Here is a 24,241-nt window from a genome sequence, read left to right as displayed (position 1 = left end):
AAATATTCAGAAAACACACATTTCAATTTAATCATCGAAATGGCCTGCGGATAATTCTGAAAGTCCACCTGCCATACAGGTTCTTTGTTCCTGTTTTCTCTTGTATGTAATTGGTATTATTTTAATCTTTCATTTGATATTGATCTAATCTTTTACTATTTGTTTTGGGGAAATATATAGAAGAAATCCATGCCAATGACATTTACTAATCTGCTTAAGTTAAGGCACAAAGTAGATTAGTGAGATCCATGGGAGCCATCTCTTATGATGTCCACTTCAAATTGACAAATTTTTCCCATTTGTATAATTTGAACTTGTTCATTTAAGAAATAATTAATGAACTTTAATGAAGCCTACCTTTGCACAGACATGCTTCATAATATGGCATGAAAATGCATGAATCATATGGACAGTAACTTGTACGAATTCAAAGAACAAAGAAATTGCTGGTAGAAGCTATAGCTGACTATGCTGGCAAATATTCTCATTTGTTTTTATATTTTATTCAGTGATGGGGAAGAAGAAACTCCAGAAAAAAGAATTCCACATAAATATTAGTATGTTTCTTTTATACTTTTTCAAAGAAAACTTGTTAGAATAAAAAGACAAATTATGTTTACTAAAAGGTAGTAGCCAAAAGTTGCATATAGCTCAGCATTGTATCGTTGCTCAAGGCTTACATTCAATATACTCCTCTGCAAAGCTGTAATTCTGATTTTGTTTTACTGAGTCAATGAGGAAGAAAATTATTGTGTTCCCGTAGTACTGAAAGGAAAGTGAGCTTGCAGCTGGAGTGATGAGATAAGACTAATCTTGCTGTTAGTATCTAATTGGCCCTAAACATGGTGGGTCTTAGGCACTTTGAATAGCAAGGGGTAGGTTGATGATAATGCTAGTGAAAAATTAGAATTGGCCACTTTAGCTGCTTACTAAGTAAGACTACTTCCTACTACCATGAGCTATGTAGCTTAGCTATCAACTTTTAAAATTTATTTTTATTTACTTTGAATTCCACAATTAATATATAAAGTCATTCTCAGTGTAAACATATTTTTAAAAATTATGAACAAATTAAAAATCCTTCTTGACTTACCTTAAAATAAATACTATAATCTATTTGATTTATTATCCAAACAGGCCTTTTGGGGTGTCTTTATGTTTAAGAACATTTATAAATACATACTGTTATTTTGTGTACTTAATTAAACATAATGTATGCATCATAGCATATCCATTGTGTTCCAGCTTTAGTTTCTTACTTAACAATATGTCTTGGAGATAATTCCATGTCAATTTGTAAAGAACTGCCTCATTCTTTTTTTTAACTACTGCTTAGGATTTTATACAATTAGATATATTAGAATTAACTCCAGCATTCCTCTGCTGGGGGCCATGTAAATGGCTATAATTTTTTTGCTATTACAAATAATTTTTAATATATATAATATTTAAATATACATGTTTTAATATAAGCATTATTATTATTTAGGTATGGTAAGACCAACAGATCAGAAGATGACTACCACTGAAGAGATAGTGTGTTATTTGCAAATCCCAAGAGAATGGGACACACAATGTGGGTGGTCACACATGGAAGCCTCCATGACAGTCAGGCGGCAGAGGGAGCAGGAGAGGACTGTGGGCAAGATCTTTCATTGTGGTTTCTGTGGGAAGGAATGGTTGATGCAGGATAAGAAGGTTAAGGATTAGCTAGTTTGTTTCAGTGGGCTCTGGGTTATATAGACTGTTCCTGGTTGTCTGAGACCCTGGGGTGATTAGGACAGGTGGATAGTGGTCTGGAGTGTGAGAGCCCAAAGGAGCTGGTTGTGGGGTGGACATTGAATTGATTTGCCTTTGTAAAGCAAGCTCACTGGATGGGTTGCTTGCTGTCTCTAAGAATTGGCTAATCCTGCGAGGTTTGGTCTCCCCAGGGTGAGCAAGGCCTCAGATGTCAAGGCATTGACACACAGAAAATAAAAGCCATTTGCTATTTAAATATCCTTCCATTTCATTTTCCTGTGTTAGCTCCTAATGGAATTGCAGAAGGGAAAAGAGATTAAAACTTTTCTAGGTCAATCATATTAAACAAATACCGATCTTGAAATTTTTTATGTAATAATTGTTTATAATATTTGTTTAAAAAATAAACCCATGGTGACTGGTACAAATAGTGAAAAATTTAGAATATACTTTCTATTTCAGTTATTATTAAATCTCCACTTTTAAACAACATACACTGAGAAATAATCAATATTCTTCCACGTTACCTGCTTAGAGAATAAGGTGGTCTCATGCCTTAAGTGGATGAATTTACAGCTTTTCTGTTTCTGGACCTGCCTGCTCTTCAATATTTTGTACTTCTAGAAAGAAGTACATATTGGGAAGTAACTCTTCTGTTTCTCCAAGCTTGCTTCTCTAGGCAAATGCATTTTTTTCTCATTTAGCAAAATAAAAAAAAAATTTATTCATAGAATAAATCGAATAACATATTACCACATTTTTGAGGTTATATTACTTTAATCCTAATTCTGATACAGTTAGCAAGGTGATCATTCTTAAATCCAATAAACTAGTGGAAGCAAGTGTTTTTGCTTATTGCGTCAGGGAGAATGGCAGTGGTGTGCACATATTTACTTCCTCAATTCTATGATTTCATTTATTGTAAGATATAACATCACTTTAATGTCACATAACTTTAATATTGAAAAACAGCTAGCTTCATTAAAATACGCATTGATTGTAGGATGAATGCCATTAACAGAAAAGAAAAAATAAACATTAAATATTTCAGTTGTAATGATGTTTTTAGGGGATTTTGTGAGATTTGTATTAATTTTTTTATTGATACATGATCAATGAACATATTTTAAAATTGCATATGATAATCAAATACATTCATATAATTTTTAAAGATCAAATCATTGTAATTGAGCTATCTATCACTTTAAATATTTGTTCATGAAACTATTTTTAAGTGCCCTGTTTTAGACTTCTACACTCCAAGGTGAGGTGTGGTGAGCAAAAACAAATAACAAAAAACAAGAGAAGTGGAAACAGTGCTTGTGCCCAGAAAAGTGGTGAAGCAGGGTCCTATGAGCCGTTTTGAGACAAAATAAATTTTTAATAGAAGTGACTCTAGCCACTACTGTAAATATACATTTACAGTAAATTTAGGACCAGTTATAGTACCAGTAAGAAAACAACTGAGTTACGGGCCCATATACCTAATGTAAATGACGAGTTAATGGGTGCAGCACACCAACATGGCATATGTATACATATGTAACAAACCTGCACGTTGTGCACATGTACCCTAGAACTTAAAGTACAATAAAAAAATAAAAAAGGAAAAGAAAACAACTGAGTTTAAGCCAGTGGATGACCAATAAAGAGAAAAGAATGTCCCCCTGGAAAAGAGTAGTCTGAGAAATACGTAGCACTAGAAGGCAGAGCTAAAGAGAAACCGTATCAGCAGAAGCAAAGACAACATAAGGAAGCTCTTTAATGTTATCCAAACTTAGGCTGACCACCCACACCTCTGCAAATCTTTTCAACAACAGCTTTCTCTTGGATACAGTGGTGAGTAGAAATTTCAGTCTTGATTGTTGTCTTAATTGTTGCTCTTAGCAACGTATATTTGTCCCATATCTTTCAATTCCATAGTAAACCACTGCTCACTTCGCTGTTGGATACCACCAGGGTGCCCTGAATATAATACTCTTGAATTACTACTGTTCTTCCCCCATAATAACATTAAAGAAGGAGGCAAGAGTCAAAACAATCTTTCCCTTTATTCTCTTTCCTGATGTATACATTTTTAAAAAGGAAAAGTTTAGACTAAATGGAAGAAATTACAATGTAGAATTGGAAAATATTAAAACTTTGTACTGAAAGTAATTTTGTCCGGGGCCTAAGGAGAAAGCATTGAGGAAATCAAACTTTCAACAAAGAATCACTGCAAGTTTCTGTCTACTGACCTTTCACAAAAATGAGACAATCTTTTCATCTTAAGAGAGTTCTAGCAGTATCTCAGAAAAAAGAATTCAGGGTGGGAGATATTAAAAGATGGGCTCAAATGATTTAAGGAAGGTCTTTCAGGATAGAGAAGTGATTGGACGTGGGGAAATTTCATGGCATAATTTAGAACTGGTGGACATATCAAAGTGAGGGTCTTGAAGCTAATCTTTTTTTTTTTTTTTTTTTTTGAGATAAGGTCTCACTCTGTTGCCCAGACTACTGGAGTGCAGTGGCACAATCATAGCTCACTGCAGCCTCAAACTCCTGGGCTCAAGTTATCCTCCCACCTCAGCCTCCCGAGGGCTAGGTAGCTAGGACTACAGGTGTGTGCCACCATGCCTGGCTATTTCATTTCTTACTTTTTTTAAAGATGAGGATTTGAGGTTTTGTTATGTTGCCCAGGCTAGTCTTGAACTTCTGGCCTCAACCAATTCTCCTGCCTCAGCGTCCCAAAGTGCTGGGAATACAGGCATGAGCAACTGCACCTGGCCCATAAATGTTTTTAAATAAGCTATTTGTCCAGGTGAACAGACTGTTGCCTAAGAAAAGTTGATTTTCAGGAATTTCCTGAAGCACAAAGTGAAGTGATTTTTGGTCTTACAGGCTTATTTTTCCCAGACTAAGTTTTCTCAGAATAACTAGGTCATATTAATGCAGGTGGTTTCAGTTCTTAGTTCTAATATCTATGTCATGTCAATGCAGGTTGTTACAATTCCCATAGGCCAATTTCTAACCTGATTCCCTTGCCATCAATTTTTGTAATAGTTTGACTTCTTTGATCTTCGAAACCTCTAGTAAATCCTAGGATATCACGTTGGCTTGCCTCTAGGTTTGATTGTGTCCTGGGATGCAACTTTCTCTTCCTACTGAAGTATGTTTCCTAAAGTCTAAATAATTAATCTATGGTAATGCCCAGAGAATTTTCAGAACGACAACGGGTGATGCCTATTGCAATTTTAACTCCTAAAATGCCCAAGAATTTATGGTAGAGGAATATGGATACAGGCTTTAGTTTGGCATTCCAAGTTGTATAATGTCTACGAGGAAATGTGGGTCCTCTTAGGTGATTCTCTTTGCCATGTTTCTATAGAGGTAAAGTACAAGCATACTTGTGTAATAACATTAAAATGAGACTCTCAGTTTTATGAAATCCCTTAGATGGTTAAAACTAACTCTGCTTACCTTTCAAACAAGGTACTAGATGGCCTAAGCAGGACTTGCAAGCCATGTGGCTGAAAACCTATTTAAAACTAATGTGCCATACCTACTTTTAGGTAATGTATACCAAGCAGACTGGAGATGAGAGAGAGAGGTTCTTTGGGGGGAAAATGGTGAGAATGCTGTGACAATTTTCCTCTCTCCCCATGGAGATGAGTTGAAGAAAATGCTTCCTCCTCACTGACCGCTTAGTAAGAGGGGCTCAAGAGTTTAATATGGCTCTCTGGAATTTGAGGAGTACCAGTTAATCATTGTCTAAATCACCCCTGAGAAAAATGTCTTCAGGTGAGTGGTTGGTTGAACAGCCCTTTTGCCCAGCAGAGTAGAAGGCAGCATTTGAGAAGAAACCTCATGCCTATCCCCAGCAGATGAAAGGTGCATGCTTTCTGTGGAGCACTTGTGGGCTACCTAGCAAAGACAGACTGAACTTCCCTAGGAGATGTTCTGAAATGGAGAAGCAACTCAGCAGAGAGAGGCTGGGGCAGAATCTGGGAAGGGAATGGGAATGATCAGAAATTGTCAGCTGAAGCCAGGGTGCTGTCCAGGTCAAGGGAGTTGCAATCAGAGGTTGCAGGGTTGGGGAAGGGGAATCACTCTTTCGCACCCACCCCACACCTCACCTACTGCCCCTCATGTAAAATAAAAACAAAAATAAAAATAAATAAACAAACCCATAAGAGAAAGGGCAGCTTTCAGCATGTGTCCCAGTGGCAACCTATAAAATAAGTTTCAACAAGCTGAAGTTAACTAAAACTTATTTAATCATTTGGTCAAGTGAAATCAAAAAACATGGTGATTCTTTTTTAATTTAATTTTATTATTATTTTTTACAATGCTTTTAAGAGTTTATTTAACAATTCTCTACCCAGTTGAAAATTAAACCAAAAGAGTTTCATGGAGTCATTCTGAGATGCTCACAGAAGTATTAGCAAAAAGGAGCTAGTCTGTTTTATACGTCATGTAAATATTTTAGAATAGCATTCTGTGATCATTTTTTTTTAAATTTAAGTTCTAGGGTACATGTGCACAATGTGCAGGTTTGTTACATATGTATACATGTGCCGTGTTGGTTTGCTGCACCCACTAACTTGTCATTTACATTAGCTTTTTCTCTTAATGCTATCCCTCCCCCAACCCCCCACCCTATAACAGGCCCCGGTGTGCAATGTTCCCTGCCCTGTGTTCAAGTGTTCTCATTGTTCAACTCCCACCTATGAGTGAGAACATTCGGTGTTTGGTTTTCTGTCCTTGGGATAGTTTGCTCAGAATGATGGTTTCCAGCTTCATCCATGTCACTACAAAGGACATGAGCTCATCCTTTTTTATGGCTGCATAGTATTCCATGGTATGTATGTGCCACATTTTCTTAATCCAGTTAATCATTGATGGACATTTGGGTTGGTTCCAAGTCTTTGCTATTGTGAATAGTGCTGCAATAAACATACATATGCATGTATCTTTATAGTAGCATGATTTATAACCCTTTGGGTACATACTCAGTGATGGGATCACTGAGTCAAATGGTATTTCTTGTTCTAGATCCTTGAGGAATCCAAACATGGCGATTCTCTTAACTGAAAACAAGACAATCAGAGAAAGTCATCTTAAAAATATTATGATGTATTTGCTTCCATGAAAGCCAGGAAATTAAAATTATAACAAATTCTGGTTTTGTGATATTAAAAATAATTAAACTTAAAAATAATTTTGTAAGTTTCAATGTATCTACTTTTCAATTTTTCAGTATATTTTCCCATTACTTTAATGTTCTGGAAAAAAATTAGTCATTAAAAATATATAAAAACATGTATATAGGAGAATATATTTTCCCTTTTGCCTCTAGTTTCAATATAGATAGTATGAAAATATTTGTAGTATCTAATACAGTAAGGCACTGGTATTTATTTAAAATTTCAACAGTTTGCTAATTATGAATTTTTCTGTGTTAATTTTGACTGTTAAATGTTGCATTAAAATTATTGATAAAAATAATAAACAAATAAATACATAGCATTGTTGTTGATTATTGAGTTTTTTGACACCCCCTGAAATTTTGTACCCAGGGCAAGTGCTTCTCTTGCTCCACCATAATTCTGGCTCTACCAGGTGGAGACATATACTCTCATCTTACAAATCCAGCATGCTCAGAGAGTACAGTCTGGATTTATTGATAAGAAGATAATTTTTTCTAAGTGGCTCATAATTTGTGAAATAATTTAGTTTCACAGCGAAGCTAGTATTTTGCATTGTAAACAGAACAGTTTTTACTTCTCTTTTATCACTCCTGCTTTGTAATAATGTCCTGAAACCTAAATTATTATGATAATAACCTTTTTATAGTATATATAACCTTCTTATAGTAGAATATGTTTCATATTTGTGATTGATAGAAATAACTCTTAAAATCTATATAGAATATTCATGATCTGTCACTCAACTTAGAACATTAATAACTCAAAGCTGACTGTATGCTTATCTCTCAGTCCAACTCCCTGCAGGTAACAATCCAAATTTTCCTGTATTCCCTTGCCTTTAATAATAGTTTTACAACACAGTATCTGCAAAACCAAACAAACAAAAAACCCAACAGTTGCACATAATGTTGGAAATGGCATCAGATCAGTGCTGTTCCGTACCTTAGAGTCACTTTAGTGATAGCATGATAAATACCAGATAATTTTTTGTTCTTTGTTAGTCTCATGACTGGTGACACTTTCCTGCCATACTTTAAAAGGAAAAAGATGGGCGTGATGGCTCACGCCTGTAATCCCAGCACTTTGGGAGGCCGAGGCGGGTGGATCACGAGGTCAGGAGATCAAGACCATCCTGGCTAACATGGTGAAAGCCCGTCTCTACTAAAAATACAGAAAATTAGCCAGGCGTGGTGGCGGGCACCTGTAGTCCGAGCCTCTCAGGAGGCAGAGGCGGGAGAATGGCGTGAACCCAGGAGGCGGAGCTTGCAGGCAGCCGAGATCGCGCCACTGCACTCCAGCCTGGGTGACAGAGCAAGACTCCATCTCAAAAAAAAAAAAAAAAAAGGAAAAAGATGAAGTGATTTGTGAATCTCTTTATCTGTTGCCTTTTTTGATTTTTTAAAACTATACGTATTAAATATTTATTGGGTACAACTTGATGTTTTGATATATGTATACATTGCAGAATGATTAAATCAAGCTAATTACCATAAAAATGATAGCTTTACAACATATTTATATACTTCTAAATAATATATTGCTTAGTTGGCTTGTGTTTTACAGCGTGGTATTGTAATATATGCACAGAATTAGGTGGCTTGAATTTTTTTTTAACCCCACATTCTATTTTTTTTCAACTTTTATTTTAGGTTCAATGGGTTCATGTGCAGGTTTGTTGCATGGGTAAATTGCATGTTTGGTGTACAGATAACTTTGTTACCTAGAAAATCAGCATAATACCTGATAGGTAGCCTTTCAATTCTCACCCTCCTCCCACCTTCCACCCTCAAGTAGACACAGTGTCTATTGTTGCCTTTATGTCCATGTGTACTCAATATTTATCTTTCACTTATAAGTGAGAACATGCTATGCTTGGTTTTCTGCTTGGGTGTTATTTTGTGTAGGATAATAACCTCCAGCTCCATCTTTGTTGCTGCAAAGGACATGGTCTTATTCTTTTTTTATAGTGGCATAGTATTCCGTGATGTATATGTACCACATTTTCTTTATCCAGTCCACTGTTGATGGGCATCTAGGTTGACTTCATGTCTTTGCTATTGTGAAAAGTGCTGCAGTGAATATGTGAGTGCATGTGTCTTTATGATAGAACAATTTATATTCTCTTGGGTATATACCCAGCAATGGGATTGCTGGGTCAAAGGATAGTTCTATTTTAAGGTCTTTGAGAAGTCTCCAAGCTGCTTTCCACAGGGGCTGAACTAATTTACATTCCCACCAGCAGTGTATAATCATTCCCTTTTCTTCACAATCTTGCCAGTATCTGATGTTTTTGACTTTCTAGTAATAGCCATTTTGACTGGTGTGAGATGGTTTTTCCTTGTGGTTTTGATTTGCATTTCCCTAATGATTAGTGACATTGGACATTTTCTCATATGCTTGTTGGCCACACGTCTGTCTTGTTTTGAGAGGTGTCTGTTCATGTTCTTTGCTCATTTTTAATGGGGTTGTTTTTTACTTTTTGATTTAAATTCCTTATAGTTTCTGGTTAGTAGACTTTTGTCAGATGCATAGTTTGCAAATATTTTCTCCCATTCCGTAGACTGTATGTTCACTCTGTTGATAGTTTCTTTTGCTGTGCAGAGGCTCTTTAGTTTAATTAGGTCCCACTTGTCAATTTTTGTTTTTGTTGTAATTGCTTTTGGAGTTTTCACTATGAAGTTTTTGCCAGGGTAGATGTCCAGAATGGTATTTCCTAGGTGTTCTTCTAGGGTTTTTATAATTTTAGGTTTTACATTTAAGTCTTTAATCCATCTTGAGTTGATTTTTGTATATGGTGAAAGGAAGTGGTCCAGTTTCAATCTTCTGCATATGGCCAACAAATTATCCCAGCACAGTTTATTGAATAGGGAGTCTTTTTCCCATTGCTTGTTATTGTTGACTTTTTCTAAGATCAAATGGTTGTAGATGTGCAGTTTTATTTCTGGGTTCTCTAACTTGTTCCATTGGTCTATATGTCTGTTTTTGTACAAGTACCATGCTGTTTTCATTACTTGTAGCCTCATAGTATAGTCTGAAGTCCAGTTGTGTGATGCCTTCAGCTTTGTTCTTCTTGCTTAGGATTGCTTTGGCTATTTGAGCTCTTTTTTTGATTCCAAATTAATTTTAGAATGTCTTTTCCTAATTCTGGGAAAAATGTCATTTGTGGTTTGATAGGAACAGCACTGTATCTGTACATTGCTTTGAGCAATATGGCCATTTTAACTGTATTGATTCTTCCTATCCATGAGCATGGAATGTGTTTCAATTTGTTTGTATCATCTCTGCTTTCTTTGAGTACTGTTTGCAATTCTCTTTGTAAAGATCTTTCACTTCCCTTGTTAGTTGTATTCCTAGATACTTTGTGTGTATGTATGGCTATTGTGAATGAGATTGTGTTCTTGATTTGGCTCTCAGCTTGGATGTTATTGGTGTACAGAAATGCTACTGATTTTTGTACTTTGATTTTGTATCCCGAAACTTTGCCAAAGTTGTTTATTAGATGTAGGAGCTTTTGCGCAGAGACTCTGAAGTTTTCTAGGTATAAAATCACAATTGCAAAGAGAGATATCTGCAAAGAGAGATAGTTTGATTTCCTCTCTTCCTATTTGGATGCCTTTTATTTCTTTGTCTTGCCTGATTGTTGTAGCTACTATGTTAAATAAAAGTGCTGAGAGTGAGCATCCTTATCTTGTTGCAGTTCTCAAGGAGAATCTTCCACCTTTTGCCTCTTCAGTAATGATGTTGTCTGTGAATTTGTCATAGATGACTGTTATTATTTTGAGGTATGTACCTTCAATACCTAGCTTTTTTAGGGTTTTAACATGAAGGGATGTTGAATTTTATTGAAAGCCTTTCTGCATCTGTTGAAATGGTGATGTTTCTTTTTGTTTTTAGTTCTGTTTATGTGATGATTCATATAACCTTGTATCCAAGAAATAAAGCCTACTTGATCATGGTGGATAAGCTTTTTGATGTGCTGTTGGATTCAGTTTGTTACTGTTTTGTTGAGGCTTTTTGTATCTATCTACATTCTACTTTTATGATTCCTCCATATTGACAGTATATGTGATTAATTTTTACTCAACATACCATTTCACCAAGTGAACACATTGTATCTGTTTATGAATTGTGTGGATAATAGAGATTTGAACTACTTCCAATATTTTATTGAGTGACATTATTGTCAACATTCTTGGAAATGTCTCAAATAACACATGAGTAACAATATCTTCATTTTTATTCTTCTGAGTCATAGGGTATGCACTAGTTTAGGTTTAAAAGATAATGCCAACTTGTGTTAGAATGGTTTAATAATTTTTGCTTCTATAATCAGTATAAAAATTCCTGTTTCACATCCCTGCCAAGTCTGCTTTTGTCCAACTTCTTTAAATAAAAAGTTTTATTGAGACATGATTATCATACAAAAAACTATACATATTTATACAATTTGATAAATTTAGAAATAGATATACATTCATGAAACCATCCCCACAATCAATACCATAAATGTATCTATCACTTCCAAAAGTTTCCTCCCATGCTCTTTGTTTTTTCAGATAAGAAAACATAAGATCTACTCTCTTCACAAATTTTTAAGTATAAACACACTATTATTACTATAGGCACTATGCTGTATAGTAGATCTGAAGGAATTAATGTATGTTGCATAACTGAAACTTTTTACCCTTTGACCAATGCCTTTCTTTATCTTCCTGTCCCCAACCTCTGGTCACCACTGATCTGCTCTCTGCTTCTATGAGTTTGACTGTTTTAGATTTCACATATAGGTGGCATAATGTAGTGTTCGTCCTTCTGTGTCTGATATATTTCACTTAGCATAATGTCTTCCAGGTTCTTCCATGTTGTCACAAATGATTGAAACTTAGAAAAATTTATTGTAATTGACAAAAGTGAAAAAAACAAAAAAGAGCTTCAACCAATCACAAACAACTAAACGGCCATTTGAACAGCCATTTGATTATACAACTGGAAACCACTCATCAGAACATACACAAATAAGGCAAATATCTCATCACACCAGTCTCAAATAAGGCAAACACCTTACTCTTGCCAATTAGGTGATTCATCTGCTTGCCTTTCCTTTGTGTCATATAAGAAGCTCACTGTTCATGCTGCTGTGCGAAGCTCTCTGAACCTCTTTCTGTTTTGAGTACTACTCGATTAATAAATTGTTCTTTGCTCAAATAAACTCTGTTAAATTTTATTTGTCTAAAGTTTTTGTTTTAAAAGTATATACCATATTTTCTTTTTCCATTCATCCGTTAGTAAACATTTAGGTTGCTTCCACTTTTTGGCTATTGTGAAAAATGCTGCAATGAACATAAATTGCTAAGATCTCTTCAAGATCCTAATTTCAATTATTTTTGGTGTATGCCCAGAAGTGGAATTACTGGATCATATGGTACCCCTATTTTAAATTTTTTTGAGAAACCTCTAAACTGTTTTTCATACTGGTTGACCCAATTTACGTTCCCATCAACAGTATACGAATGGGATTACATCAAATGAAAATGCTACTGCAAAGCAAAGAGAACAATCAACAAAATGAAAAGGTTAACCACTGAATGGGAGAAAATGTTTGCAAACCATGTATCTGTAAAAGGTTAATAGTAAAAATATATAAGAAATTCCTACAACAGAAAAAAAACAAACCAATTAAAATTAGGCAATGTATTTCAACAGACACTTCTCAAAAAAAGATATACAAATGGCCAATAGTTACGTCAAAAGGTGCACAACATAATTAATTACCAGGGAAATGCAAGAAAAGAACTCTTGTACATTGTCAGGCCTTTACTTTTGCCTATCTAGTGGTGGAAAAGTGGTATTTTATTGTTGTCTCATAAGCATTCCCCTGGTTATTAATTAGGTTGAGCATCTTTTCATGTTTATTGGCCATGTGAATTTACCTCTTCTGTGCAATTCCTGTTCCATGTCTTTTGCCATTTTTTTAAATTGAGTTGTTTTCCTTATTTTTTGGAGTTCATGTAAATTTAGGTTACTAAGTGTTAAATATATGTGTTGTAAATAGTGCTTCCGGCCAGGTGCAGTGCCTCATGCCTGTAATCCTAGTACTTTGGGAGGCCGAGGGTGTGGACCACCTGAGGTCAAGAGTTCGAGACTAGCCTAGCCAACATGGTGAAACTCCGTCTCTACTAAAAATGCAAAAATTAGCTGGGCATGATGGCACACACCTGTAATCCTAGGTACTCAGTGTTTGAACCCTGGGGGCGGAGGTTGCAGTGAGCCGAGATCGTGCCATTTCACTCCAGCCTGGATAAAAGAGCAAAACTTCGCCCTCACTCCAAAAAAAAAAAAAGTGCTCCCATTTTGCATCTTTTTTTTTTGTCTTTATGATGTCTTTCGATGAATCCAAATATTCCAACTTTTTTCCCAGCTTTATTGAGGTATTACTGATAAATAAAAATTATGTATATTTAACATATACAACTTAATGTTTTGATATACATATATATTGTGAAATGATTGCCACAATGAAGCTAATTAATGTATCTCTCATCTCACATAGTTACCTTTTGTTTGTTTTGTGATAAGACAATTCTACTCTATCAGCAAATTTCAAGTATACAAAACAGTATTATTAACTATAGTCACCACTATGTATGTTAGATCTCTAGAACTTGTTCATCCACATAACCGAAACTTTGTGCCTTTGACCAATATCTCTTCATTTCTTCTACCATTCTACTCTCTGCTTTTTTAGTTTGACTCTTAGATTCCACATTTAAGTGAGATCATGCAGTGTTTGTCTTTTTGTGTCTGGCTTATTTTGCTTAATATAATGTCCTCCAGGTTCATCTATGCTGTTGCAAAAGGTAGAATTTTCTTGTTTTTATAAGCTGAATACTATTCCTGTGTGTATGTGTGTGTGTGTGTGTGTTTACTATTTTTGAAAAAATCATTCATCCACGGACACTTAGGTTATCTTGGCTATTATGACTAGAACAGCAATTAACATAGGACTTCAACATATTGATTTGATTTCCTTTGCACGTACACTCAAAAATGGGATTGTTGGATTATATGGTACTTCTTTTCCAAAAATCTTTGAAGAACATCCGTATGGTTTTCCATAATGGCTGTACCAATTCACAATTCCACCAACAGTGTACAACGGTTCTCTTTCCTCCACATCCTTGCACAAACTTATATTTTGTCTTTTGATAATAGTCTTTCTAATAGTTACAAGGTGATATGTCATTGCAGTTTTGATATGCATTCCCCTAATGCTTTGTGATGCTCAGCACCTTTCCATTAACCTGTTGGCCATTTATATGTTTTATTTTTAGAAATGTCTATTCAGGTCCTTTGCCCATTTTTTAATAGGGTTATTGGGCTGTTTATGGCTATGTAGTTATTTGAGTTCCTCATGAATTTGGGATATTAATTCTTAATCAGATACATGGTTTGCAAATATTTTATCCCTTTCTGTAGGCTGTTTCCTTTACTTTGTTGATTATTTTCCTTTGGTGTGCAGAAGTCTTTATTTTGATGTAGGCTCACTTCCTTATTTTTGCTTTTGTCGTCTGTGTTTTTGGGATCATGTCCAAAAAAATCATTGACCAGACCAATGTCAAGAAGTTTTGTTCTATGGTTTGTTTTTTGAGACAGAATCTTGCTCTGTTTCCCAGGCTGAAGTGCAGTGGCATGATCTCGGCTCACTGCAACCTCCATCTCTTGGGTTCAAGCAATTCTTCTGCCTCAGCCTCCCAAGTAGCCGGGACTACAGGTGTGCGCCATCATGCCAGGCTAATTTTTGTATTTTTAGTAGAGACAGAGTTTCACCATATTGGCCAGGCTGGTCTTGAACACTGACCCTGTGATCTGCTCACCTTGGCTTCCCAAAGTGCTGGGATTATAGGCGTGAGCCACCGTGCCTGGCCTCTGTGTTTTTTTTTTTAAAGTAGTATTACAGTTTCTGATCTCGCCTTTAGCTCATTTTGAGTGCAATGTTATAGATGGTGTGAGATAAGTGTCTACTTTCATTCTTCCGCATGTTGATATCCAGCTCTTCCAACAGCATTTATTGAAGAGATTATCCTTTCCCCCATTGTGTGTTCTTGAAAGCCTTGTCAAAGATTAGTTGAATATAAACGCATGAATTTCTTTCTGGGTTCTATTCTGTCCCATTAGTCTATATGCTTGTTATTATGCCAGCACTATAATGTTTTGATTACTGCTGCTTTATAAGAGATAAATATAATCTATACCTCAATTTATTTACTTACAACATTGGAATGATAATAGTACCTATTTTTCCAGGTTGTCAAGATTAGATTAAATAATAAGATGGCTAAAAGGGCTTACACAATACTTTGGGCATATATTATCAGTCTCAAGTTTGGGCATGTGAATATTAAAATCAAGATCATGACTCAGTTCTAAAGAGCAGGGGGTGAAGGTAAAAGTTACATTTGGAAGACAGCTTTAAGGAGTAAAATGAAGGTCAATTATCAGGTGAAAGCAGGTAAAGGTCAAAGCCTCATAGAGCCATGTGGAATTAAAGGCTAAATAAGTTAATTATTGGATGATAGAAGGGAAGGTGTCAAGTGTTTACCGGAGCAAAAACTAGACTTCAAGTGATGCTTAAAGGCCAATATCTGAACCTGGCAGAAGCAAATGAGGAAGTAGGAAGTTAAGGCTTAAGGTAAATTGCAGAACAGTTCCTTTTCATTGTATTAGACTACAGCTTGCTGGCTAGGGTCTTCATTTTTAACAGTGTTTTAAAAATATTAAAAGTTATCATTAAAGTTTAAACAATATAGGAGCATAAAAAGAAAAAGTGTTACTGACTTCCACCACGATATCATTTCCAGCAATAAATCACTAATAACATTTTTGTCTATAATTTGAAATATTTTCTGAACACAAATCTGTCTCTCATATATATATCATATATATATATACACACACAGACATATATTAGGTTGGTGCAAAAGTAAGTAACGGCAAAACTGCACTTAGTTTTGCACCAATTTATATGAATGAAAACGAAAGAAAAATGATCACTGCTATTAATAAAAATGAAAATGAACACACTACTACATTCAACAAAATGCTGAGTGAAAAAAATCATTATATATATGTGCATATATATTCCTTTTATGTAGAAATGGGATCATAGTCTCCATGTGACTTTCCCAGCTAGGAAAATTTTTTTCTACTAATCTTTCATTTTTGCTTCTGTGCCAAAGTATCTATATGTTGACTGCCCATTCTCTGTTCCTTTCTGTTACTGCATTACAATTTTTATGTTATGTTCTTTCCCACTGCATTCTAGACACATATTTATTATAATAATAACTAGCATTTACTAAATGACCTTTACATATTTTGACTCAATCTTCATGAGAACCCAAAAAAGTGAGCTCTATTACCATTTCTAATTTATACACAAGGAAACTGAGGCCAGATTAGACTGAGTAATTTTCTCAAGTTTATGTGACTAGGAAGTGACACAGTCACAATTTTAACCCAAGCAGGTTGGCTTTGAATTGTTCATTTGTAATCAACATTCCACTCCATACTGTCTGTCCTAGATATTTACATAGGCCACAACACATGCTATTTGATTTTCTGGTGAATATTTTTTGCTTCTTTCTGCCTTAAGTGGATTTCAGTTGTGCTTTTCTAGTTGTACTTTCCATAAAAGCCTTTCTTGTTTGATCCAATTCCACTTTTATATCATAATGTTCTCTTCTGCAGACTTTGTGCTACTCATACACAATGCCTACTATTCATTCTTAATCTTAATTGACTTCTTCTTCTGTTGATGTCACTAAGTACTCTCTGATAGCATCCCCACCCGGGGCTCCTTGATTTTTTCTGTATCTTAACCTTTAATTTTCTCAGGAGAGTCTTTAACTGTCTTCTTCCTTTCTTGTCTAACTTACACACTGGGGTTTATTTCATTCACTGCTATGGCTTTAAGCACCTATACATTTGTGACTCCAAAGCATATATTTCACCCCAAGCCGAATCCTGAGCTACACAGTAGAATATTTATTCCTGTAATGTTGGTTGAGCACCTATTTTCCAGGTGCATGTGAGACACTAGAAAATTCCACATGACTCTTATCCAGTCACCTTAAGCTTTTCTCCAAATCTGCTTTTTTATTCTTTTGATTACCCATCTTGCTGAATTTAATGTTGCCAGTTGTATAAACCAAAAAATAAAATTAATCTCAGAAAACTCAATTGACTTGCTTTTTTATTTTATCATCTTTACTCTACTTCTGGAATATCTCGTTTAGTATTTCCCTTCATTTGAATTATCACTGTGTGTTTCTTGGGGGAATTGCAATAGTCTACTTTCTTCTCAACAGTCATAAGAATCATCTTTCAAATGTGATGCTCTAATGAACTTATTTTTTGTGTGATATTTGTTAATTATCTCCCATTCCATAAAGTATAATTAATACCACCATCTTTGTATGGCACACACAACTTTTGTCATCTGGTTTTATCATTTGGTCCCTGCCTACACATGCAGTCTTTTCTCCTTTCACTTCAAATCTTTTCTATCTTAAGACATTATAATTCAGAAATACTGAACAATATTCAGTGTCTCAAATATGGATGTTCTTTCACTCTTTTTGTTCCTTTACACATTTCCTGAAATACTCATCATTCAGCTATCTACCTGACGTTTAACTTTTAATTTATGACTTCTTTGGAAATGCCACACTCTTTATGAAATTTTCTCCGATTTCCACAGGCAGATGTGAGTGCTCCATTTACTGTTGATGATTTGAATTTGCATGTACTGGCCTAATGGCACTAATCCCATTCATGAGGACTCCACCTTTGTGATCTAATAGCTTACAAAGGTTTCACCTCCTAGTACCATCATATTGGGGTCGTATTTTAACCTAAGAATTTTGAAAGGATAGCAGCAGTGAACCATGAACATAACACTGCACTTCAGTCTCCAGCCTCCTGGGCAACAGAGTGAGACCTTGTCTCAATAAATAAATAAATAAATAAATAGTGACTAGTCCTATAAAATAAGGAGTTGTGAAAATAAGGAGTTGCACTTCCCAGTCTTGCTTTCTTAACCTCTGGTCATCTAAGCAGCACACATAAAGTTTTGCGTTCCACCCTAACAATCAGTCTACTGCAAGAATGCTTCCTGTAGACGTGACAGTTGAAATGATGAAAATGATTGATATTTCTAAGGTCAAAGTTAGAAACTTAAAGGGTCAGCTGGAAATGCATTCATTATGTAGCATTTCTAACTACTAGAAACTTAACCAATTATTTTTGTCTAAGCAACAAGATGTCCCAAGGCCAGGGCTGGTATGGAAGTTTAGTTATGCTATCAGGAACTAGGGATCTTTCTATCTTTATTTCTACCATAAAAAACGTGTTGATACTCACCCTCATCTTATGGTCCCATATTGCAAGATGGCCATTAAGATTTAAGATATTGTGTCTGGGCCGGGCGCGGTGGCTCAAGCCTGTAATCCCAGCACTTTGGGAGGCCGAGACGGGCGGATCACGAGGTCAGGAGATCGAGACCATCCGGGCGAACACGGTGAAACCCCGTCTCTACTAAAAAAAAAAATACAAAAAACTAGCCAGGCGAGGTGGCAGGCGCCTGTAGTCCCAGCTACTTGGGAGGCTGAGGCAGGAGAATGCATGAACCCGGGAGGCGGAGCTTGCAGTGAGCTGAGATCCGGCCACCGCACTCCAGCCTGGGTGGCAGAGCGAGACTCCGTCTCAAAAAAAAAAAAAAAAAAAAAAAAAGATATTGTGTCTGCATTTCAAGCAATTAGAAACAATGGGAAATGGTCAAATATTATGCCACAGGTATCTGTTCTTCCTCCACTCCCCACCTGAATGTAAAGTGGCTCTCAGAAGCACTATCCAGTAGACTTCAACCAACCTCTAACTTTCTGGAATTATGCCACATGGTCACCCCCAGCAGCAAAATAATCTGAAAATAAATATTTATTAACAGGAAATGTTGCCACCCTGATCAGTATTGGGTTTCTGCAAAGAAAATGGTAAAAATTGATACTGGGTAAGTAGACAGTGGTACCTGCACCACCTTGTAGGTAATAATTTAAAAATGAATATTCAATAAAGCAGACACAAAAAGGATGTAAAAATAATCAAGTGATTTCAGTGTTACAGAAGTCAAAAGAAAAAAAAACTGTAAGAGGGAAGAAATATATAGTAATATACAAAATTTTAAAGAGGTTAAAGACAAAAGGGCTAAGAAAATATTACTAAGTTTGATGATCAGAGACAAGCTGTGACCTCCAGGGAGAGTAATTTCAGGACACTTTTTTAAAAGTGAGCAATTGTTTTAGTAAGAACAATGGGTAGCTCAATAGGTTAGGAAAATTAAAGAAGTTTATGGAAGACTTTTTTACGCTAACGGAAACTTCAGGATTTTTTGGCTACAGGTAGCCGAATTAATGAAGATTGAAGATGTAAAGAAGGGAACACAAAATTGTAAAAACAAAATATGAAATTTTCATCCAGAGGAAAAAGAATCCTTTCTTTCATTAACTGTGTTTTAAAGAGATAGTTGGATACAGTGATTCTATTCCAATGAATCTCAACTTTTTTTTTTTTTTTTACATGCTAGATATAGATCTCTTAGTGCCTGAGCACATTCAGGGATAAGAAACTAATTTTCCCTGGATAGCTCAATCAATTGTTTCAAGTTTTAATAATTCTAAGAAATTTATTTTAATATTATTCTAAAGTAATTAAAATTATTTAAGATAATTTAAAATTCAAAATTATTTAAGATAAATAATTATAAAAATTATTTTATACTATCAACAAATTATCCCCCTTTTAAAATCAATAGCTCTTTTTGTATCTTCCAGAACTACACAAACAAGATGACTTTTTGTTCTATGTAACTATGTGGAACTATCATGCTTACTCATATTCTTCTCTTTCCAAGCTGAACACTCTTAATTCACTCAGTGATTCTTGAATGATATTGTTTTCCAACCCACTGATTATTCTGATTATGTTTAGTTTCAAGATTTCACAGTCCATTCAAATAATGAACTCAAGTACATTCTAAATAGCTACAGTTTTCTGAGTCTGAAGTTGATTTCAGTCTCTTACTGGCAATTGCTTTCATTTACCCAAGCCGTGTTAGATACTCACACTAATCTTTCTTGAGGCCTTACTGTTCTTTTATCTTGTGATTATATTTCTATGATTTTAACCTTTGATTTCCTGATGATTCTATTGGCTCATTCTATAGGAAAAGGACGAGAAGTAATTGATGTTTGGACAACTTGAACCATATTGAATATGGTAACAGAAAAGAGAACCATAGTTCTGAGTGGAATACTAATTAATGAAAGACAATGATTAATACTTATAACTAACAGTTGAGGAGGATGAACAATTGTTTTCAGGAATCTTACTAAATTTATGGTTTTCCTTTGAGGAGCTGGACCAGACTTTTAAACCAACTCAGCAAGTCTGACTGATGGGCAAATGGACAATTAGATATGAGTAAGAAGTGCCCAACCCAGTCCTTTATGGACTGTGTCTGAGGTTCCTACAGCATCAAGGGAGATGGACATCATGGCTTCCATCAAGGTGCTGCTGGTCCTGCTCCCAACGGCTTTGGTGACCCTCAGCTCTGCTCAGAGCATAGATGATGGCAAGAGGAGGAAATGGGGACAATGCAATGGATAATGGGGTTAAAATGCATGGAAAAGACTAGAGTTAGATGGACCCTTTCAGAAATTAAGCACTTTATTTTCAGAGAGTAGGTCAGTAAAAGAGGCAACCTTAGTTTCTATTTTTCACTGATTGCAGATACCTCTCTGAAAATCTGGGCCTAAGTCTTAAGTCAACATCTTCATGATATAATTTTGCTGTTCCAAAGTATATGGATTTTCAGTTATTGATTCTGATTCTGTGAAACAGGGCATCTAAATTGAATGGAAAATCTGTATTTTTTATTTCTATAATCTATAATAGAATTCTATAATTCTGTAATTCATCTAGAATTGCATTTCCTTGACATCAAACTCTTGAACATTTAAAAATATTGATAATTTTGATTAAATTTGTACTTAATCAAAATTTTGATGTTAAGCAGGCACTATCAAATTCTTTCCATTCCATTCCTTAATCCTTTAAAATACAGGTCACCCCTCATTCAGAGTCAATGATTGGGACTAGGGTTCTACTTTGGGAAATTTTGGTTTATTGTATCCAAACCTTTGTAATTTTTTTCCCTAAAGCTCTCTTAGGCATTTTTAAAACTCTTGTGTCTAAACCTAAATGTCTTTCTACAGATTCACAGTTGGGGTTTTATCGAATCATGTCTTAAATTTGTCTTCTTTTTCATTTCTTTTCTCTTAAAATCTTGAGTATTGTTGCCGAAGAGTTCTTTCAAGAGTAAGGTAAACCTTTATTAAGGGATGTGTTCTTTTCTTTTTTCTTCAGAACCTACCATACTTTTCTTCTTTGTTTAATAAGCATTCTCAAAATTCTTGAACATTGTCAACGTTGAGTTTAGGGAGTACCAAAGGGAAAAAGAGACTTACAAAACCTGAAAGTTTTAGTGGTTCTCAATAATAATATTGTTCGATTTATTGAGACAAGCCTCCTCTGTCACCCAGATTGGAGTGCAGGGGCGTGAACACAGCTCACTGCAGCCTCCACCTCCTGGGCTCAAGCTATCCTCCTACCTCACCCTCCTGAGTAGCTGGGACTACAGGCACACACAATCACACCCAGCTAATTTTAAAGTTTTTCATAGAGATGGAGTCTCACCATGTTGCCCAGGCTGGTCTTGAACTCCTAGGCTGAAGATATCTTGCCACCTCATCCTCCCGAAGTATTGGATTACAGGCATAAGCCACCATGCTTGGCCCAATAATGGTTAATATGGACCATCTCCTTCATTTTCACTTTAGAATCTCGTGTCAGAGTTATAATTAGCATCTGAACATCAGCGGAATATCGACACAGCACTTATTTGTAAATGTTTTTCTCTAAATCTTTCTATAACCAATGGCTAATGATTGAATAGCACAAATCTCTTATCTTTGCAAGAGCAATATCTCCCTTGACATATAACTAATTTGATGCGTAAAGATACTGTGAAATTTGCCTACATTATTATAGTCAATCAGTGAATGTATCATTGCACTTTCTTTTGCCACTCTGAATTAAAACACAATTTCTTTATTGTTTAGTTTTCAAGTCCTGATATCTGCTTAAATACTAATTTGTCTCAGAGTAAGTGAAATTTAAAGCCGCTGTTAGTCACACACACTTTACACGAAAAATTTGAAGTCCGTTCTAATGGCCTGGGTGAGAGACTCTGTGTAGGAGGAAGGATATAATACATGCCCAGAGTACATGAGAGAGCTAATGAGTTATGCCACCAAAGAAGTGGCAGAATTGAGTGAGTGAGTCAACCAACAATTTTGTTGCTTAAAGAAAACTTTTATGCTTAATGATCTTTTTCCCTGATTCTGACTTGTCAATGATCCTTCTATTGAGTTTATGATGTCATTTCATACTTCATTCTTTTTCTCTTCTTTCTTTGAAGGAGCCTCTCAAGAGGAAGATGAAAAGACCCAAGCACCATGTGAGCTGTTCTGAGTTCAATTAAGTTATTAAGAATTGTTCTGAATGAATTCAAGGAACCTCTTGGTTACTGTTCTAATAAAAAATTTCTACAAGTTTTTGCTGTAATGCAAATAATCATGTTTAACCATGAAAACTTTTTTTTTTCTCAACCATTCTACTATTAGATTTTAGTTCCACATTGTAGAAGAACAAAAGACCAAAAAAAAGTCCGGGTGCTGTAGTCCCAGCGCTTTGGGAGGCCGAGGAGGGCAAATCACTTGAGGTCAGAAGTTCGAGATCAGCCTAGCCAACATGGTAAAAACCCTGTCTCTACTAAAAATACAAAGAGTTAGCTGGGCATGGTGGAACACACCTGTAGTTCCAGCTACTTGGGAGGCTGAGGCAGGAGAATCACTTTAACCTGGGAGGCGGAGGTTGCAGTGAGTTGAGATTGTGCCTCTGCACTCCAGCCTGTGCAACAGAGCAAGACACCATCTCAAAAACAAAAACAAAAACAAAAACGAAACAAAAAGACGCAAAAAGAAAAAAAAAAAAAGAACAATGATCTGCTTTAGATATAAGGGGCTGTCTGAGGTCCAGTGTGGGGTTCCTCCTTGCTTTCTGATTTTTTTCTTGCCTAAGGTACCTGGCCTTAGCTGGTGTTGTGTGGCCATGCCTGTTTGATGATTTCTGAAAGAGATATTTTCATTATTCTCCCCCAACATTAATTCAGTAAAATTCAGTGCTTCACAATCACTCAGGCAGGGCCCTATTCTCTGTACTGAGGATACAAAAAATTAAATTAAACACTGTCACTGTCCTTAAGGAATTCAGAATGTAAGGGAAGATGTAGCTTGGACGTAACACCTAATGATGATCACCATCAAAAGACTGACAGAAAAGGGTGTTATGAAAGCTCAGAGCAGGAGATGAAAGGAACGTCTCATGTAGGAAGTGATATGTGATCTGTGCCTGGGAGAGTGGTGGGAAGGGAACAGAAGGAAATGCATGGCTAAATCTACACACACCTCATTTCATTTTCAATGGCTTAGGAACATAACATAATCCTGAATGGCTGAAATCAAAATAAAAGATAATGAAGTTGAAAATGTGGGTTGGGTGAGCTCCAGATTGTGAAGGCTGTTACAAATGGCAACTTGAATTTGTTATTTAGTTTTGTGGCAGAGATTTTTGAACAGCAGAGTGGCACAATCATTTCTCTGTTCACCTGACAACAATGAAGGCAGCTTGAGGGCACAGACTGCCTTTGGTTCTTTGAATCTTAGTGTCTGACATGTCTAGGGTATTCAATTAAAAGTATGTTAGTCTGCAAGAGAACGATTGTAATTAAGAGTCACGGCCATGAGATCACAAAGAAGTAATTGAAAGTTGATACGAAAGACAGTAAGGGCCTACAATTTTGGGGGGCATTTCTGTTTTTGTTACCAGCATATAAAACTTGGGAAACTTCACATAAATATATTTCTGGGTTCTCTGAAAAAACAGAACAGGATACCCTAGACTCTGTTTTCAAACCTGACTGAAGTTATCTGGCAATAGATGGTGGTCTTTACCTTTGCATGGCACTGGCAGTAGTCTCTTGTTCACCACCTGGTCCAGTCATGATTCCCCTGGCTCCTCTATATTTGAGTTTGAGATTCCCAGCTTAGGGTATTTTCACACCTTGACAGTGATAG

At 35.8% G+C, this 24,241-nt stretch overlaps 1 long non-coding RNA gene across 1 annotated transcript in view; it reads left to right on the top strand.

The window, feature by feature from the left end:
* LOC115899928 overlaps positions 1–22,801 on the top strand; it is a 36,461-nt gene extending 13,660 nt beyond the window's left edge. Inside the window, exon 4 of the long non-coding RNA XR_004059545.1 lies at positions 22,525–22,801. This is a non-coding gene — a long non-coding RNA (uncharacterized LOC115899928). The remainder of the gene's footprint in view (positions 1–22,524) is intronic.
* Positions 22,802–24,241: the final 1,440 nt, after the last annotated feature.

The sequence above is a fragment of the Rhinopithecus roxellana genome, chromosome 10 (genome assembly GCF_007565055.1).
Source record: "Rhinopithecus roxellana isolate Shanxi Qingling chromosome 10, ASM756505v1, whole genome shotgun sequence".
NCBI lineage: Eukaryota > Metazoa > Chordata > Mammalia > Primates > Cercopithecidae > Rhinopithecus > Rhinopithecus roxellana.
This window is presented reverse-complemented; position numbering and strand designations above follow the sequence as displayed.